Source organism: Procambarus clarkii, chromosome 33, assembly GCF_040958095.1.
Source record: "Procambarus clarkii isolate CNS0578487 chromosome 33, FALCON_Pclarkii_2.0, whole genome shotgun sequence".
Taxonomy (NCBI): domain Eukaryota; kingdom Metazoa; phylum Arthropoda; class Malacostraca; order Decapoda; family Cambaridae; genus Procambarus; species Procambarus clarkii.
The window spans coordinates 42491785-42511784 of record NC_091182.1 but is presented as its reverse complement, the minus strand read 5'-3'; the positions used below and the strand labels follow the sequence as shown (position 1 = coordinate 42511784).

Below are 20000 nucleotides of genomic sequence, written 5' to 3'. Positions count from 1 at the left end.
CAGGGACATTAACCAGGTAGTGAGCAACCAGGACCCTGCTCAACCTCCAAAAGGTTGTGGTTGTCCCCGCGCCCAAATGCTAGCCCAAGACATGTTACCAAAACCAGCACCAAGCGCAGCAAACTTACAAACGTCGTCGGCGTGGGGATAAACCGCAGGCTGGCTGGACCGAATAATCCTGAGGACAACCTGGGAGACTCAAACCCTGGAAAAGGAAAGGAGGGAAACCTGGATAACCCAAAGCTCGTCCCAGGTCACCGAGGTTGTGGCATGCAAATAACAGCATAAAGCCGCAACCGAACATAACACGTGATGCACCCCTAGTCTCACCAACTAAAAATCAACCACTCATGGGCCCCTCCGGAAAGCAGCAGTCTCATTCTTCGCCAGAAAAGGAGACAGCTGCAACCGAACAAAACGATCCCCTAACCCAAAAGAGCAGAAACCCCTGCACCAGAGAACATGAAGCTCCCCAATCTGATCCCCCAGAGGCCAATGGCAACAGAAAGAGAGCCTTAAGACAAACAATCCTGAACCGAAGGGGCCACCACAAACCGAGGGAGAGAGAGAAAGGAGAGCACCCATTCCAAAGACTAGGACGGCTCAAGCGGTGCAAGAGCTGGCCGGAGGCGAAACAACACCCGAGACAGCTTACGGAACAGCATCAAAGTAACATCCACACTAAAAACCAGCTGCAGCGGCTCCGCCAACGCCTCACGATACGAGGCGACAGTGTTCGGCATAAGATGACGGTCCTGAAACGACCACAAAAGAATGGATAACACAACCCTAACGGAAATCGAAGCAACACGACGAAGGGCCAGAAAGAACTGAAAGGACCGCCAAGAAATTTCATACTGTCGCCGAGACAAAGCCCATAGGTGGGGCATTATCAAAGAAGCCACCTGATCACCATACAAATGGTGATAGACTTGAGTCAGAAAGACCAGATGTGAAGACTTAAGGAAATAATCGAACCAGCCTCGTAATGGACAAGACCGATCTGCTGAAAGTGGCGGAGCCGCGAGAAACTCTCTGGGTTCGGACACTGGGCAAGCAGCGCCTGAAACCATGGCTGGGCCAGCCACCAAGGAGCCAGGAGGACTACTCTCCCCTGGTAAGTCTCCAAGCGAGCTAGGAACTGGAGCAACAGCGGAATCGGAGGAAAGAGGTACAGGTAATCCCCACCTCGACCAGTCCTGCCTGAAGTCATCGACTCTGAAGGCCTCCCGATTGGGGAAGGGCGCCACATACAATGGGAGATGCCTCGACCACATTGATGCAAAGAGTTCCACCTCCAGGAGCCTGAACGTCTGGCAGAGCCAACTGTACGAGTTTGCATTGACTGTCCATTCCGTGGACAGGGAAATGAACCGAGACAGGTCGTCCGCCAGGGAATAACACCCCCAAATATGAACAGCCAGGCGAGCCAAACCCCGAGAACTCAGCAGATGAACCACCCAAAGCGACAAGCCCCAAAGAGCCAAGGACCGCAAAGAACCCCCTCAGTTCAGACAATGAACCACCGGGGAGCAGTTCGAATGGAGCCGGATCATCGATCCGCGAGCGACCTGAACCCTAGAGAGCAACAACCACACTGTCGCGAACTCCCTCACTGTGCTGTGTGCCCGACGGAAGGTTAGACCCCACCGTACCTGGCCGGACTGGTGAGCACTGGTCACAAAACCCCAAGCCAAATGGAAGGTAACGAAAGTAGTACCCATGATGCCCCAAAACAAAACCGAGCCAGTCCCTGGACTCTGCATGAATCGGGACGTGCAAATACGAGTCCCGAAGGTCCAGGGACACCATCCAAGCGTGGTTTCTGGCTCGAGGTCCCCAGTAGGCCTAAACCTCCATGTACATTGACTGATGCCCAAAGCTAATACGAGCTTAAACATCCATATCAGCCGAATAGCGCCTGGGAGCTGAAAGGGCTCCCCCCTAGAAAAGAAGTTTATAAATAAAAGCAGCAAATGTTTTACATAAAAAGATGCAGCCAATTTGACTGCATTTAAACAGTATCTTTAACAACACTTGACCTAAAAAGTATATTTATATAATGTACAGTATATAGTAATTATATTGCTTTTAATTTACAGTAATAACTGAAAACAAATTCTGTATAGGTATGTATTCATTCCCAGACACCCCACATTGGCCCATAACATGTTTAGTTTTGTTAAGTACTTGTGACAAATTTAACTCATGCAAGGACCAATCATTTTCTACATAAAAAATAAGTACTGTACTGTACTTATATATTATAAGATTTATTAACATATTGCTGTACAAGTCAATTAAATGAATGTTATGTATAATATGGCATGCATGCCCTTAAGGTTGTGATACAGTGCTTGTCTGAGTGTGTTAACCAGTAGTAAAAGTTTGTCATAAAGCTAAGCTTAGAAAAATAATGATTTGGAGGGGGGTTATAAATACGAACAAGCAAGCATGTGCGATCGCTCTCGTGCGTGTATATGTGTGTGTGTGTCTAATTACCTAAGTGTAGTTGCAGGATGAGAGCTACGCTCTCGTGGTGTCCTGTCTTCCCAGCACACTGTCATATAAAGCTTTGAAACTACTGACGGTTTTGGCCTCCACCACCGTCAGTAGTTTCAAAGCGTTATATGACAAAGAGTGCTGAGAAGACGAGACACCACGAGCGTAGCTCTCATCCTGTAACTACGCTTAGGTAATTACACACACACACACAGCCTGGAAGCAGCCTGTAACAGTTATCTAACTCCCAGGTACCTATTTACTGCTAGGTAACGGGGGCATTAGTGTGAAAGAAACTCTGCCCATTTGTTTTCTGCCATCGCAAGGGTTTGAACCCGGACCCTAGGATTACGAGTCCCAAGAGCTGTCCACTCAGCCACAAGCTCCCCCCCCTGTATGTGTGTGTCAGTCAGTTGAAGTTCAACATTGTAATTCTTAACTATTTACAGTGTCAGCCTCAACTGTCAATTATAGTAAATATAGTACATCCTTATACAAAGTCCAAGTACAGGTAACAAAATATTTTAACACACATCAGTATACAGTACTGTATATTTGAAACACATTATCGCCGAGCTTCTGTACCCAAACTTTATAAACATTAATAATCAAATTAAATACAAATGAACTATTAGTTCACTTTTTCAAAAGCATATTTCGGAAGTCTTCATTACTCATTTTCTTTGTTGGAGTTTCTGTAGTGGAGGTTTCTGGAGAATCTGCGGAAGTCACAGGGGCCCGTAACAGAGCTCTCGGCATCAAGCTGAACATGCTTCGACCCCGAGTGCCAGCTGCTTTTTTACCTTTGTTGCCACCTCCTAAAAGTCCTCCTTCTGGAACTGACATTTCTTGGTTATTTGAATTCTTTTTGGCTGATGGATCACTGATGACCACAGAAATAGTCTTTCCTTCCAGCTCTATGCCATCCATAGCTTTTTGAACTTTTTCTGCTGTAGCAACATCATTGTAGTCTATGTAACAAGTGCCCTTTGAGTGACCATTTCTGTATGTGACCAGCCGCAGAGCCTTAATCTCACCATGGGGTTCAAAGGCCTCTCTTATTTCCTTTTCCGTCATTGAAAATGGCAATCCTTTTACAAATAATTTGTCTCTTTCCTGACTTGATGAATACTTGAATTTTTGAGTCTGATTATCAGGGTCATAAGGTGAAACAAAAACAGGTCGTTCATTAATGAGAGTTCGATCCAGCTCTAAGCTTTTCACAGCAGCTTCACGAGTTTCGAAAACAAGGTATCCAAAGCCTTTGCTTCGGCATTTGAAGTCTTTAACCAGCCTAAAATCTGCTATCTCACCACATCTACTAAACACAGGAATTACATCCTCCTTCCCAGTAGTGAAACCCAAATTGCTAAGGAAGACTGTACACAATTCATCTTTTGGATCTATCTCTGTGAGAACCCCATACTGTTGCTCAACTGAAATAAAAAGGCAGAAAAGTTAAACTATATAAATTGTATAATATTTTATATTACATATATGCATATATACACACACATACAAGAGACGGGAAAGAGGATTGTGATCGTGATAATTTACAATCCCCCACTAAACAGAAGAAGTCTGTTACGACCCTGGGCCGAGTATAGCACTCTGGTAAATGGATTCAGGATCGTATTGCATTTGTTTACATATGACATAGGAACCTTTCACTCATGCAGGTATTTTAGTGATAGGCCTGAATGTGTTGGATTATATATATGGGATTAGTGTTATTTAAATTATAGAGTTTTTAGATAAGTTTGGGTTAAAGAAGGAGTGTTCTGGTCTGGCAAATTTATACAGAGGACTGGATCCTCAATTTGCAAATGGCGGGCAATCACTTCCTTGCCAGACTCAAAAGCATTTTGATGCTCCTAGTTTTGGTAGTTGCTCTGTGATACTAATTTGTTAGTGTATTGTAAAACTAGGATGTTATATTTATACTTAAAACTGCATGGTGGCAATTTAACATTGTATTAGAGGATAAGTAAATGTTACTGTATGATCAGCTGATCAAGCCGGCAACAAGCCGCATGCAGAGTAGAGCTCCGTGTGCAGCAACCTTGAGCTGGGTTGGACATTGGCTGGCCATCCCTTCATCCTTCCTCCTCTCTCCTCCTACCCTACTACTTAAGTGTAAAGTTAATTTACAGTGAACCCCGCACCACTATAAGGTTCTAAGTGTAATTTTGTCTGTGTTCCCTGGTCAAATCCCTTGAGTTCCCAGCAATTAGTTCAAGTTACCGACTAGTGAACACGTGTCTGCTATTGTATGTTCATTTTAGTTAAGTGTGTTGTCCTTTAGTTGTCCTTTAAGGAAAAGTAGACTTTACCGTTAGTGTGCTGTAAGTAAATCTCGTCTCCTGCCTGTGTGGCGTCAGAGAGGTGATGTAAGATCGAGGTGGTAAAGTATTTGTTGTAATTGGCTGGTGAGGGGGGGGGGGGTTAGGGTTAATAAATCAAGGTAAAATTTCAGCTGGAGTTTTCATCACCCCTCTTACATTGAGTTAGGTGATCTGCAGTAGACGACAGACCATTATTGTTCGTTTATTTGCTGGGAATTGTTTCCCTGGAGGCTAGGCCTCTCCTAACCCCATTAGGTGGAACTTCCTTGGCTCGATTCTTACCCAGACCCCCTTCCCCACCACCACCACATATAACAAGTGTGTAACAAAGGTAAAGACAGGAATATGATGACAAAAACAAGGCATGTATAGATTAACTTCAGAAGGCAGCAACAACAGCTCACAGAAAGAGTGAAACTGCTGGTCACGGGGTACATAAATCACGGCTAGATCGATTGGGAATCGAGGAATCCCCATGATGGGGGAAGAAATTTGGGTAGCAAAATTAGTGAAAGTTATAGACAGGAATTTCCTAACAACATGTGAAGGAATACACGAGGGGAAAGGAGGCGATACATCGAGCCTATTAGACCTTATTTTCACCCAGAATGCGGAAGACATCAAGAATTTGGAACATGAAATATCACTAGGAGCCAGTGACCATTGTGTCCTAGTCTTTGACTAGGACAAGGACTACATGATCAAACTTAAAATTGTGACCATGGGACTAGAGGTCTGGGAAAGGAGATTTGACTGCAGGAAAGAAGATTACAGAATGATATGGGAATATCTGAGAGAAGTGTAATGGGAGGAAGATCTTAAGGGGAAAAGCAGTACAAGATATGATAGACTTTGTCAAATGGAAATGCAAGGAAGCCGAAGAGTGTTTCATGCCAACAGTAAGGAAAAAAAACCCAGGAGGGAATATAATAACCCATGATTTAATAGACAATGTCAGGAAGCAAAAATAAGAAGCGGGAGGGAGTGGAGAAAATACAGAAGACAAAGGACAGAGGACAACAGGACTAGATGCAACAGAGCTGGAAACAAATATACAGTATTAATTCAAGGAGAGTATTGGAAAGAAATTATGAGAATGATATTGTGATCAAAGCAAAAGAGCAACCTAAATTACTATATAGCCATATAAGAAAGAAAATGTTGGTGAACAACCAAGTGACAAGACTAAGGAAAACGGGAGGGGCATATACAGAGAGCGTCAAGGGAAATCTGCAAGGTACTGAACGCCCATTTCCACGGAGTGTTAACAACCAAGCCTGAGCAGCAGCTATTGTTAGAAGAGAAGATGACACTAGATGAGAGACTATCAGATATAGAGGTGACAGCAGAGGGGTAATGAAACAGCTGACAACACTGGATGAAATTAAAGCAGTTGGACCAAACAACGTATCACCGAGGATATTAAGAGAGGCAGCGCAGAACCTCAGCATGCCCCTAGCAATGATCTTTAACGAGTCATTTACAACAAGAGAGTTGCCCAGTTGCTGGAAGAATGCAAATGTGAACCAATTTTCAAGAAAGAAGATAGAGAAGAGGCACTTAACTACAGACCCTTATCACTGACAAGCATCCCCTGCAAAGTACTTAAAAGAATAATCAGGTTAAGACTGGTTACACACTTAAAGAGAGAATTAAATACTTAAACACCAACATGGTTCAAGGAAGGGAAATCGTGCCAAACAAACCTTCTGGAATTCTATGATAAAGTAACAAGAATAAGGCAGGACAGAGAAGGATGGGCAGACTGCATATTTCTGGACTGCCATAAAGCCTTTGATACAGTACAACACAGGAGACTGCTATTCAAACTTGAGAGGCAGGTGGAAGCAAGCGAAAAAGCCCTAGCACAGGTAAGGAATTACCTAACAGGAAGGAGCCAGAGAGTAGCGGTAAGGGGTGAGAAGTTGGACTGGCGAACAGTAACAAGTAGAGTACCTCAAGGATCAGTGCCTGGACCAGTTATATTTCTAATATACGTAAACAACATGTCTACAGGAGTCGAGTCCTATTATGTTGATGTTTGCGGATGACGTGAAATTAATGAAACGAGTTGTGACAAATGAAGATTGTAGGATCCTCCAAGAGGACTTGAACATGTTGCAGAGATGATCAGAGAAGTGGCTATTGGAGTTCAACAGGAGCAAGTGTAAAGTTATGGAAATGGGTGTAGGCAGTAGGAGACCAAAGGGACAGTACACAATGAGAGGAAACTACTTACCTGTGATGATTCGAGAAAGAGACCTGGAGTGGACGTAACACCATATCTAACTCCTGAAGCACATATAAATAGGATAACGGCAACAGTGTACTTAACACCAGCAAAATTTTGACCATCATTCCGAAACCTAGGTAAGGAAGCATTTAGAGCACTTTACACTGCCTACACAAGACAAGTCAGAGTATGCCACCTCATCATGGAGGGGCCACTTGAAGAAATACATAAGGAGACTGGAAAAGGTTTAGAAGTTTGTGACGAGGCTTGTTCCAGACTGTGAGGGATGGGGCATGAAGAGCAACTGAAGGAACTGAACCTGATGATGTAATAAAAATGGAGGGAGCGGGGAGATATGATAGGAGACATAAAATACTTAGGAGAATTGACAAAGAGGAAATAGGCAAAATGTTCAGTGAATACCATCTGAACAAGGGGACATGGGTGGAAGGTGGAAACTCGGATGAGTCGGATGTTAGAAAGTTTTCATTTAGCATAAGAGCAGTCGGAAAATTTATATAAAAATCTAGCACTAAATGTAATGAAATGCCATTTTCTGGTAGTTCCCTTCAGTTGGTTCCCATGCTACCCACCTGGTGAAATACCCTACCCAGAAAAATGCTCTTTCTGAACTTTTAAATTGACTCAAATACTGTATGCTCAAGTTAAATTTATCTAGTGGATCTGCTGGATCCAAATAATTGTTTCAAAAGTCAGAGGACCTAGGCAAATATTACATTGAAGTCACTCTTGGCATACTAAGTCTCATTTCCTTAGGGCATCCAGTCACCTTTTCCACCAAATCGGTTAAGAAGATATAGTTTACTGATAAAGAAAAAATATCTTACTTTTTATTTTCTTTGTGTGTGACTCATCATCTGATTTCTCTGCTTCTCTCTTGGACCCTTTAGATAGAGCAGATACTTGAGACTTAAAGCCTGGCGGTGGCGCAACATCACCCTTGAAGCCTGGAGGTGGTGCAACATCACCCTTGAAGCCTGGAGGTGGTGCAATATTACCCTTGAAGCCTGGCGGTGGTGCAACATCATCTTTGAAGCCTGGAGGTGGTGCAATATTACCCTCGAAGCCTGGAGGTGGTGCAACATCACCCTTGAAGCCTGGTGGTGGTGCAACGTCACCCTTGAAGCCTGGAGGTGGTGCAACGTCACCCTTGAAGCCTGGAGGTGGTGCAACATCACCCTTGAAGCCTGACGGTGGTGCAACAAAACTCTTTGAATCTGGAGTACTGGTGAATGCTGAGCTTGCATTTGTTAAATCTTGTTTGAAGGCTAAAATAGAAATAAAATTATGAAATAAATGGTACATGAAATTATCATCTCTAATACTAACCAATTTTTGTATAATTTATGTACTGTACAACAAAATAACCGTTTTCATCTGGTTGCAAACTTAAATGATCCATCTACTATATTTTGTTTTTGCCAATACAACGGCACCTCGATTAACGAGCGGCTCTATTTACGAGCATTTCGAGTAATGAGCGAGCCACTCGCAGCAAATTTGTCTATTGACGAGCTTCACCTCTATTAACGAGCAAAACCACATGGTGCTGCCTAGCGTCTCGTGGGTTCTCGCAAATTCTAGGACGCCTCCGATGCCAGTGTTGTTGTTGTTGTATCGTGCACGACAAGCATCCCTCTGCATTTATTTGTGCTTTCTTTGTTTTTTGTGACTACAATTTGTAACGCACGATGTCGCCAAAGAAGCTGCTTGCTAAAGATAGTGTTGTCAAGATGAAGACACAATTACTGTGGATTTGAAGAAGAAATTATAGCAAAGCATGAGTGTGGTGTCTGTGTGACTGATCTCACAAGGGAGTATGGCAGGGCCTCATCAACAATTTGCACCATTAGTAAGGGGATGAAAAGGTAAGGGAGGATGCTGCCTCTTCCAGTGAGATCAGGAAAATGTTGGGAATGTTTGAAAAGGTGACCGCATTCTTGGAAAAGCTGCCCTGATAAAGCAGTAACAACCCGGTGTGTGAACATGTTTAATGACAATTTGCTGTCTCATTTTAGGAACATCCTAAAACAATGACAAAAGCAATTGTCAATATATACGTTCTTTGCAAAAGTAGAGAAAAGAAGAGCCAGTGATAGTGAACCACAACCCGGTCCCAGTGGGGTGAAATTCCCAAGAAGAGAGAGCCTGCCTGACTCAGAGGTGGATTCTCCTTCCACACCGTAACCCCTCTCCTCCTTCCCACCTCCCCATCGTCTCCCTCAAGCCAGCAACGACTCTTCATAAGGTAAAGTAAACATGAAAACAGTACAACAAAACATTTATAATTACATGTGCAGTATTATATTTACATTATAAAATATCATACAAGTATGGATTTTTTGGGAGTGGAACGGATTAAATTTATTTCCTTTATTTTAAATGGGGAAATTTGTTTCTCAAGACGAGTTTTCCACATAACGAGCTCGGTGCCAGAACGAATTAAACTCGTTAATCGAGATGCCACTTTATTTTGATGTTTTCAATCATTTTCTTGAATTTTGTTTAACTTTCATTTTACTCAACGCTCTATCTCCAATACACACAGCAACCACAATAGAATGATTTATCAAATGAACAAATCCACAAGGGCTGTGTTGAGGATTCGAACCTATGCATGGGATGTTCCCAGCTGCGCCTTAGTCAACCGTGCCACAACATGGTAAAAGAAATGCAACCAGGAGTGCTACTGCCCTCACTAGGATCCCGAAGCTTCTCCGAAGCCAGATGAAGCCCCTGGCTTAGGAGAAGCTTCGGGATCCTAGTGAGGACAGTAGCACTCTAGGTTGCAATTCTTTTACCATGTCGTGGCACGGTTTAACGTGCAAACGGGAACATCCCATGCGCAGGTTCTAACCCTCATCACAGCCCTTGTGGATTTTTTCTCTATCTCCAAGCAAGGCCCCTTTAGTAGCTGACCTGTCGTCTCACCGCAGTACCAAAAGAGAAACTTTTCTCTACGTTACTTGATAAACGATAAAGAGAAAGTGAACTTATAATGTTTTGTGACGCCTTTGACCGAGTTCTAAATCGTTATAGGTTGATCACCGATTCCCATGAGCTTCCCTAATGTCTTTAGGGGGTTCTAGATTCTGATCTTGACTCCTAGCAGGATGACAAAGTCTCGAGTTTGACATCTGAGCACATTCTTTAGTGTTAGTGATCTAGAGCCCACCACAGAAATGGTAAGAAATTAATTATTTTGCCCTGCTATTTAACCCTATTGGAACTCAGAAAATTTCCAGTCAAATCACTGTATTAAGAGCCACTGGGACTAATGATGACATATATATATAGTAAGAATACATATACTGTATAATATATCTTACTATTGTGACAATAATCTCCTTCAAGAGAGATTGAGCCTGCTCTTCCCTCCTAAGTTCGTCGCTATACATCCCTATACAACTAATATGGAAGAAATATCCAACAAATACAACACCAAAGTTTGCCAGAGAGCAAACGTATTCAGCACCAGGAACACCTGCTCCTCCTCCACCACTCAAACCAGCGAACTACCTGTCAGTCGCCTGCTCATCGCTGATTGGCCAGTGCCCAGTCGCACCTGCTCGCTCCACCCGCCACACTACCTGATGTCTGGGGCCACCACGACCTGCAGACCTCAGAATATCCAGTGCTTTCAACAAGTTAACACGTCTCGTTGGTAGACTAAGCTCTGGCTTACGTGTACTAAGAGAGGTGGCAGCTTAAAGCCAATATTCCTGCACCCATATTTTGCACTGTATATTGTTCACTTGTTATTACTCACTTGTCTTAACGTAACTTTTCATTTTGTCATTTGATTATTCTTATTATTTTGATTGATTGATTTTATGATACAAATTTTATGTCCATTTTATTCATGTTTTGCTTTCTAACGTAATTAAAATTTCATTGTTAAATTTACTTGTGTTTTGTGTGTCTTCCCATTACCTTACCACAGACGAAGTTCCAGATTTTCTCTTTTTGTTTCTGTATGTGACAAGGCCATACCCCTAGCTTTTGAAACAGCCGAACACCAACGCGTTACCGTCACACTATATACTGTATATAGCAAGTTATATATGTATTCAATCATACAAGCTTCAGGTTATATACATTCACTATAACAAAACTATATATAAACCAGTTGGAAATCAAAATTTAATACAAGGAAAAATAAAAAAAATAAAAATTCATTACAGTATTTCAATTTTGTTAAACTAGTTGATATAATACATTTGCAGTATTACCTTTGGATCCCTTTATGACTGGATGAGGAACTTTAAACACAGCACTTTCCTGTAATAGAATAATTACAATTTAAGCAAGTAACTTTATTAGGAGTATTCATCTAATGCAAATGCAATTTATTAGCTGCATCAACATGATGTAAGAACATGCACAATATACAGTAAATGCCACATGTGGTCACCATATATATATATATATACAGTATATAAAAATAATAACCACTCATTTTGAAAACACGAAAAAGCAGACTGTTTATTTCGATGCCAAGCCCGGGATCCTCTCCAGCAGTGGAAGATCCCAGTTTGAGATCCAAATATGCAGTCTATGTTACCTCGTGTTTTATTATTTTCAGTGATTAGTGCTCTACATAAAGGCTTTGTCACTGCCAGGTTGTAGCACTGGGGAGCTACCAAGGGCCCTGCCCAGAAAAGCATAAAATAAAATACAGTACATGATGGCAGTGAAGAATCTGACAGAGAACAAAACTGACAGACGCTCATCACATAAGCAGTGTTGGACTACCATTGTATGTACAGTGTCAGGTCCCAAGGTGTTAATAGTTCACCTCTTCAGCAACTAACACGGATATTCTAAACTTACAGGTTTGGTACTTAACAGTTGCATTTGGTATTCGTGGGTCCTCAGGTTAGGTTCGGGCAATTTAGCGCATCATTTTTGTGGTGTGACAAGTTGATAGGCAGGCGATGAGTCACAATAACGTAGTTAAAGTAAGTTGACCAGACCACACACTAGAAGGTGAAGGGACGACGACGTTTCAGTCCGTCCTGGACCATTCTCAAGTAAATCGACTTGAGAATGGTCCAGGAATGGTATGTGGTGTGGTGTGACAATCAAATGTACCCATAGTAGGAAAACAGCATGTAAAGGATTTGTGAATAATAATGTCTGATGACTTAACGTTTAAGGAGCATAACCAAGCAAATATTGCGACAGCCAGAAAAATGATAGGATGGATTACGAGAACTTTCAAATCCAGGGATCCCATCACAATGGTTGTACTCTTCAAGTCACTTGTGTTGTCCCGTCTTGAGTACTGCTCAGTACTCACTTCCCCCTTCAGAGCAGGAGAGATTGCTGAAATAGAGGGAATACAGAGAACATATACGGCACGCATAGACGCAATAAAGCACCTAAATTATTGGTATCGTCTCAAAGCCCTCCAAATGTACTCACTAGAAAGAAGACGAGAGATTTCAAATAATACACACCTGGAGATACTGGAGGGCCAAGTACCAAATCTACACAGTAAAATAACAACGTACTGGAGTGAACGATATGGATGAAAATGCAGAATAGAACCAGTGAAGAGCAGAGGTGCCATAGGCACAATCAGAGAACACTGTATAAGCATCAGAGGTCCGCGGTCGTTCAACACCCTCCCAGCAAGCATAAGAAATATTGCCGGAACAACCGTGGACATCTTCAAGAGGAAACTAGATTTATTCCTCCAAGGAGTGCCGGACCAACCGGGCTGTGGTGGGTATGTGGGCCTGCGGGCCGCTCCAAGCAACAGCCTAGTGGACCAAACTCTCACAAGTCAAGCCTGACCTCGGGCCGGGCTTGGGGAGTAGAAGAACTCCAGAACCCCATCAACCAGGTATCAACTAGGTATCAACCAGACAACTTGATAGGACAAGCTGGCTTACATACTCCTTATTGATAGTACTGCATTAAACACCAGTGATGTCTTACCTGTGACTGGTGACTCATTCCTCTTGATTGGTTTGGTTTATTCTTCTCCCTTCTATTTGTTTTCTCTTTTGTTTCTTTCCATAGCTTTTATCACCGCCAGCTTGGTTCTCCATCTCTAACTTTGCAGCGTCTTCTGCCCTCTTTTGAATTACAATAGCCATCCTAAAATATGAAACAAAAATAATTATTAATATGCTGGTACACAAGTTGTGTTAAGAATTCCTTGCCTTCTCTGGAATTAGCAACAACAACATTGACACAAATATCTGAAGCCAACTTATCAGATTTGCATTATACTAAAATTATAGAATGGAGACAAGAAACAACATCACTGTCATGTAAATTTATTTATGCCAATTTCATGAATGGACAAAAGACTCATACTCTAATGATATTTAATTTGGAAAATAAAAGGCACAGAGTTGTATGAAAGCTCTTTTCCAAGAGGTTATCAATATTATTTGAGCCAGGGTGTACCGTGTACACTCAACACACACATATAAGGTCCTTGTCAAGCCTGGCCTTGGGCCGGGCTTGGGAAATAGAAGAACTCACAGAACCCCATCAACCAGGTTGTCAACATTCTGCCCCAATGTGACAAGGAACTTGCAAAATGGTCTTGCCATGTAGTTGGGGAAGAGAAACAGTGAAGAGTATCCCAATTCATCATTTAAGTGATCAGCAAATTACAATAATATGACAAATAAGCCACACAATACCTTCCACAAGCAATCACTGGGATCACAAGGCCAGCCAATTATCACTTTGCTAACTATTCATTAATAAGCAAGACAACACTAAATGCCACCAGGTGGTATTGCTGCCACAACAGGGTTACATTAGCCGACATCCCCCACTTAAAGCCATGGCCACCAAAGCACGCTTGGGGAATTAGAACCTAAATAGCAGGAACTGGTGCAACAAAGGGACCACTCACAAGAGTGTTTCATTCCACTCAGTCCTATTTCTGAGGATCAAAGATAAACCCCAGAGAAATTTGCAGAACTGATGAAACAATGTAAACAATCATTATCCAGGCAAAATGAACACCTAGATACACTCACCTCCTCCCACCACTCACCATATAGCAATCAAGTCCCAATAACCAACCAGCCCATACATGAGCCTCGTGTGTAACTAGGGACACACTGCTTTAAGGAGGGGGTAACCTGTCGTCTTTTCAACTTTAAGGCAAGTGGTGTTGACCATATCTGGAACAAAGTTCTGTGCAGGACCAGTACTTGTTTTTTTTTTCAATATTTAACTTCATACGTGTATTCTGTCCCACTCATAATAAGTGTGCCGAGGTGACAGTTTACTCCAGCTGTTGTAGCCAAGCTAGTAGCTCACTTGCATTTGCCCTGCCCCACCAGCATTATCTTCCCTGCAAGATTTGGGTCATCTCCTCTATGAGTTGCCTTCTCTCGAGGCATCTTGCTTTCAGGTAGTGCATGGGATGCACTTTCAGGTAGTGTACTTCTGTGATGCCAGTTGAAGTGGAGTGCTAGCTTCTAGCAGTTTGCTAGTGTGCTACAGTATCTTACTTGTTCTTGGAGCTATCTTTTCATACCTATGTGGAAGTGAGTTTAGGTAATGTGAGTGACTTCAAGTCCAGTTTAACTTATACCTCCCTTTACCGAGTGGAGATAAGGTAATAAGTTGGCATCTGAATCGCCGAGCCACATACCATGTTCGGCCGACCCTGCTGATCTGCGGGCAATTAAGATACTGTACTAATTCACTTCTCTGATCCAGTTCTTGGTAAGATGAAGAGACAAGCAGGGATAACAGGAATGATCAATGGTAAGGGAGTACTTGACAGACAAGAAACAAAGAGTCATAGTAAGAGGAAATACTGTATATTAGGCTGGAAAGAAGTGGAAAAATGGTGTACCATAGGACTCTGTCGTAGGACCATTACTTTTTTTAAATTTATGTAAATGACCTTGCAGAGGAGGATGTCATACATGTTAATGTTTGAAGACGATTGAGAATTAATGAGGAGAATAAGAACTGAAAAACTGACAGTTGGGTACCCCAAGAAGACCTTGACAAACTTCAGGAGTGGGCAGACAAATGATCACTGGAATTCAATCCAAGTAAGTGTAAAGTAATGAAAATGCATAAAGGAGTTAGGAGACCTGTATTTAACTTGTGACGATAATCTCTTTCAAGAGAGATTGAGCCTGCTCTTCCCTACAAAGTACGTCAAAATACAAGATAATATAGAAGATACGTTCCCCAAGTATCGCCAAACGTTTTGCCCAGAGAGCAAATCATACCCAGTACACAGTGACACCTGCTATCTACCACCGCCGTAACCAGCAAACTGCTCATCCTTTGCCTGCCTGTCGCTGATTGGCTGGTGTCCCGTCGCACCTACCCTCCGCCTCCACCACAAGTTGACATCTGGGCTGCAGTGTGCTAATATCGTCAGAATATCTCAGTGCTCCAAGCAGTTGACATCTCTCGCTGGTAGACTAAGCCTTGGCTTTCGTGTACTAAGGGAGGTGGCAGCTCGAAGCCGGTATTCCAGCACCACTAATACTTTATTTTGCTATCACTGTAACTCACTTGTCTTAACGTAACTTTTCATTTGCCAGTGATTATTCATATTATTTTGTTTGTTGACTTGTCTTTCATATTTTATGTGATTAACTTTATTCATGTCTTGTTTTTCTAGAGTAATTAAAATTTCATTGTTAAATTTACTTGTGTTTTGTGTGTCTTCCCATTACCTTACCACAGACGAAAGCTCCAGCTTTTCTTTTTTTTTCTATTATGTGACGAGGCCCTGCCCCTAGCTTTTGAAACAGCCGAACACCCACGCCTTACCGTCACAAACTATACCATAAAGGGAAGGCAATTATAAGAAACAATAGGGACAAAAGACCTGGGAGTAGACATAATACCAACACTAACACCAGAAGCTCCTGGGAACCAGATAACATCAGCAGCATATGGCAAGTTAGAAAACATAATAATGTTAAGAATCTTAATAAGGAGGCTTTTAAAGTCCATACACACTGCCTATATGAGACCATTACTTGAGTATGCAGCTCCAGCATGGAACCCACACCTTGTGAAGCATAAGCAGAAACTTCAGAAAGTTTAGAGGATTTCAACTAGATTAGTACCAGAATTGAGAGGCTTCAGCTATGAGGACAGGCTGAAAGAACTCTGCTTCATACTCTTAGGAGAGAAGAAACAGAGGGGACTGTGATATGATAACTACATACAAGATTTTAAGGGGAAAATGATAAAGCGGACAAAGGAACCCTAGTTAAATTAAAGAGGTAGAACAAGGGGTTAAAGGCCCTGAAAGAGACAAATGTAATTGTTTCCTGCAGCACTGAGGGTAGTATACTGACCTGCATTACTGCCCGTGTTCCAGACCAAGAACAGTGAAATATACCTCAGAGAACACCCCAATAAGACAGTTCAAGAGAAAGCTTACCACATTATGTTTTGGTTTAAGCACACTGTACTTGGTAAACTTTCCCACACTACTTGCTAAAATTTGACAAAAAACCAAGGCTTGAAATTTACCTATCTTTATATCTTTTGGTGAAGTCCTCCATTGTTTCTAATGTTCCAACTTCCTGCTCAAAGCACTGGTAAGCAGAGCCTATGTCTTCCACCCAGTCCCAGACACGTTCCAGAGCACGACGGAAGAGCTTGCGGCAGTGCTTCTCTGAACCATAACTCCTAAAACAACATTACTTTATTCATTTTTACATTAACTTTCGTATAAATTTCTATACGAACCCAAAATCAAATTACCAAAGACAATCCTTAACATTATCAGATCATCAGAAATCCTGATCAGAGCAGTGTTACTTCTTTGTGCCTGGACAACTAATAAAGCTAATATAAAGAAAAAATAATGATTATTAAATTTGTTCCGATATATGAGGGTCAACGGCAGAGCTGTTGACTACTTCACACGCTCCAATCTTGTCTCAACGCAACATGAACTTGCACATATGCCACGTTATATATATATGTGCAAGCAAACACAAAACAAAAAATTAAATTATCCCATATATTTATATACGTGCAGTATACTGTATTATCTCACTATTTTGTTCTATTTTTAATATTTATAACTGTCTTTCACAATATTATTCAAGCTTATTCTATTTTTCTCTAGGCTGATGCCTAGAGAAATAATAATAATGAGTCAATCAATATACATTATCTTAGCATAGATATGTGGCGACCCCCCCATTCTCATGATCTACAATGTATCTAATTTGTATGCATTTCCTTAGCCTTAACTGCCTTAGCCTTAACTGCCTGAACCTACATTGACTCATCTAACCTATTAGGAACATGCTCAATATGCCAAGTAAACATTTTATAAGCTATTATTTCCACTTAAGCATTTCAATTAGTATGGTTGCATTCATAGCACACACATGTAGACATATTAACTCTTGGACAGTGGCTATGGAGAAATGGTCATACCCGCAAATGCACAAAAAACCAGCGTAGAATGTACTGAAACTCCATTTTCTGGGCAAGACCCGGAGGCTCCCCCTGAGCTATACCAGGCTGATGTGTATATATTAGACCTTGGCAACAGTCAATCGATGGAGTTCTAGCCTCCCGGGGACCATGAGCCAGAACCTGGCCCCCTCAGAGAGGTACGAGGAATAATGGACTATAGACACCTCATATGTAGTTGGAAGCAGGCTTTATCTGCCATGTCAGGCACCTAGAAAAGTAGGAATTCCAGAACAAACTACAGCTGGTTAAAAATTGCAAGCAAAAAGAGTAATTCTGTGGCGCGGGTTCGATTCCCGCACGAGGCAGAAACAAATGGGCAAAGTTTCTTTCACCCTGAATGCCCCTGTTACCTAGCAGTAAATAGGTACCTGGGTGTTAGTCAGCTGTCACGGGCTGCTTCCTGGGGGTGGAGGCCTGGTCGAGGACCGGGCCGCGGGGACACTAAAGCCCCGAAATCATCTCAAGATAACCTCAAGATAACCTCGGGAGAGGGAAGGTGGGGCCCCCAGACCTCCTGTGCCGGCTACCCAACCCCAGTTCAGAGGCTGAATATAAAAAACGCCAACCGGAGGTAGAGAGGGGATGCCAGGGAGCCTCCGGGTCTCATCCAGAAAATGGCATTTCGTTACATTCATTGCTGGTTTTCTGTGGAGAGCCCCTTCGGCTCCATGGAGCTACCTAACCAAAGATAAACTAAAAGAGGGACTTACCCAGGAGATGGCCGCCACTCATTCCTCAACTCAAAGTCGAGACAACTGGCTGCAACCTGCGACCCAAGGCTACACACGCCAAAGAAGGGCCAGAAAAATTAACGAGGTACCGTGCGGCCAGGACCCTGTTTGACCTCCAAAAGCCCCGTGCCCGAATGTCAGCTCAGGACATATTACCAAAAACAGCAGCCAAAACTGCGAACTTACAAATGTCGTGAGCATGGGGATAGACCGCAGGCTGACTGGACCGAATAATCCTGTGGATGACCTGGGAGACCCACTCCCTGGAACAGGAAAGAAGGGAAACTGGGTCAACCCAAAGCGCATCCCCTGCCAGAGAGGCCGTGGCGCGCAAGTGACGGTGAAGAACTGCATCCGAACACAAAACATGATACACCCCCGGCCGAACCAACCAAGCATCAACAACCCAAGGACTTCTCCAGAAAGCAACAGTCTCATTCTTCGCCAGAAAAGAAGGAGACAGTTGCAAACGAACTAAATGACCACCAGGACCGAAAGAACAGAAACCCATGAGCCGGAGTCAGCTCCCTGAGCATGAAGCTCCCTGACCTGAACCCTAGAGGCCAATGCCAACAAGAAAAAAAAGAGCCTTAGAAAAACCACTCTGAACTGAAGGGGCTACCACAAACCAAGGAGAAGACAGAAAAAAGAGCACTCGGTCCAACGACCAGAACAGCTCAGGCGGCACATGAGCAGGCTGGAGATGAAACAACGCCCGAGAAAGCTTACAAAACGGAACAGGAGTAACATCCACCCTGAACGCAAGCTGAAACAGCTCTGCCAATGCCGCACGATATGAGGCAACAGTATTTGGCATTAGATGACAGTCCTGACACAACCAAGAAAGGACAAAACAACCTCCGGGGGCCTCCAGGAACTTACCCAGAAAATGGCGTTTCATTACATTCAACACTGGTTTTTTCAGACCTGTCAAGGTAAACTCCATTATATCTACATACATCTATTATAGTATATCAATGCAGTATTTGAATCATACATGTAAAACCCAGACAATAACTGTTCAAATCATCATATAATGATAACCTCATTACTCTAAAGATCATCAACAGACGATAACCGCCGCCCCAAGGGCATGAGCTCAAGTTAGCACGATGAGCATCGCAGCCTCTGTCATACAAAAGGCTGGGAAGAAACATTACTGGAGTCCCCGTGGCGCACTGGTAAACCAATCTCTCGGCACTTTGCGAGCACTGTGGCCTGGGTGCGTATCCTGACTGGGGAGGATTGACCGGCCGCCAATCCTTAACTGTAGCCTCTGTTCACCCAGCCCAGCAGTGAATGGGTACCTGGTTGTTAAAGAATTTGGTGGGTCATGTTCCAGGGAAAATTAGGATTAAGGACCTGCCTGAAACGCTATGCATGCTAGTACAGGTAGTGGCTTTACAAGAATGTAAGAACTCTTGTATATATAAATAATAAAATAAATAAAGATGCATCTTTTCAAACTCTTTCTTCTAAAGGAAACAAATGCCTCATTTTCTTATCTCTATAGCCTTCTTTCACTATATTATTGCCCTCTATTTTTTTCTCTAATCTGATGTCTCCTCAGCACACACAAGTAAGGAACAAAGCAATGATGAATGAGTGATGAATGGATGAATGAACAAATATATATTACCTTTCTATGTTGATAAACTCTAGCCATAGCTTTGCATTCTTAAAGTTATTGTTTCTTCTCATGATGATGTC

The 20000-nt window shown here is 42.6% G+C and overlaps 1 pseudogene; it reads right to left on the bottom strand.

Annotated features, from left to right (window-relative positions):
- Window positions 1–20000, bottom strand: part of LOC138370842 (squamous cell carcinoma antigen recognized by T-cells 3-like) — a 22264-nt pseudogene extending 2264 nt beyond the window's left edge.